Raw genomic sequence first — 1477 nt, 5'->3', positions numbered from 1 at the left:
GCGTCTGCTTTTCCAGTACTGTTCATGGGTGAATCGCATCGGCACCTCTAATTAATCCTCGAATTTGAGCTTTTGTAGGTAAACCCGTCGTTTTTACATCCCAAAAATCAAACCCCTCGGCAGTTTTTCGAGGGGAATTATTTAAAAGTCAAATCAAATTGAAGGAAATCTGAAAACCCGTAATTTAAAATCATGGGGCCAGTAGTTTTTTGTGAACATAGGTTATTAAATTCATCTAGTAAATATAATAGTCGTAAAGAAAGAAGCGCCATCAAAATAAGAAGTAAGGCAGGAAGAACAGTTCATACAATTTCAGTAGTTTGTACTTCTAATCGAAAGCGGTTTGTAAAGGTATTATAAAAGGATATTGTATAACCGTACTAATGCTGTAATTAACATCAGTACTACTATGGCATGATCATAAAAAAAAAAAAAGTTCTATAGAGGCGAAGCGTCTTGAACCCTAAGACCTCTGCGGCTTAAATTTCTAAAAGAAGACATATTCTTCCTGGTAAGAGCTTAAATCCTATGCATCTGTCTGCCACTTTAGAAGTAAGTAATTAGGGATTTTCTATATAACTATGATCTGCGGGTGGAAGGTAATGTTGTCAATTGAAGTAGGTAGCAACAGAGAGAATATTACTGGTTGAGCAACAGTTAGGCCTTCTCGGACGATCATAACAAATCTTAATATAGCAAATGATGATACTGTTGATCCGATAGATGATACATTTTATGCTGTTTAGGCGTCTGGATAGTCTGAATATGGTCCTAGAAAATGTTGTGGGGGAAATGTAATATTTACTCCAATAAATATAACTAAAAAGTTAATTCTAGTCATTTAAAATTAAGGCTTAAGGCTTAAGGAAAGACCTATAAATAAAGGGCATCAATGAGCAATACAGTGAAAATACCCAAATTTTGCTCCAGTGAGGACCCTAGTGGGGGAAAGAGCTACGACAAAAAAGATCACAAGAATGTATAATCTGTGGATTTGGGTAACCAATCCAGTCAGACCCCTACTGTGAATAAAAATACGAATACTAAAGCTCAGGTTAAAGAAGGACTATAATTTATTTGAGTACCGTGAAGGGTCCTAATCAGCAAAAAATCTGCTAATATAGTGCTTATGTGATAGAGCATGTGATTTAAGCTTCGGAAATAATTTTTTTCTGTAAGTTCTATTTAAAAAAACAGTTTTTTAAATGGGTTGCCTTAGCTTTAAGAAAATGTAATAATTTTATTTTTAAGCCCTTTATTTTAAATTTAAAGGGTTAAAAAAATAAAGGTGAAATAAAAAAAAACTGTGAAGGGGCAAACTTGGAAAAATCGAAAAATTAATAATTATTGATAAGGAAAGGGGAAATGTAATTTCAACATCAAAGATTAGGAACAGTAATTAAAAAGAAACTAACTGAAAAGGGAAGACAAGCGGAACCTTTTGGGCCGAAGCCGCAATCGAAAGGATTTTTTCGCG

At 34.1% G+C, this 1477-nt stretch overlaps 1 pseudogene; it reads right to left on the bottom strand.

The window, feature by feature from the left end:
• Positions 1 to 560: 560 nt before the first annotated feature.
• LOC119582391 overlaps positions 561 to 1477 on the bottom strand; it is an 8767-nt pseudogene continuing 7850 nt past the window's right edge.

The sequence above is a fragment of the Penaeus monodon genome, chromosome 15 (assembly GCF_015228065.2).
Source record: "Penaeus monodon isolate SGIC_2016 chromosome 15, NSTDA_Pmon_1, whole genome shotgun sequence".
Taxonomy (NCBI): domain Eukaryota; kingdom Metazoa; phylum Arthropoda; class Malacostraca; order Decapoda; family Penaeidae; genus Penaeus; species Penaeus monodon.
This window is presented reverse-complemented; position numbering and strand designations above follow the sequence as displayed.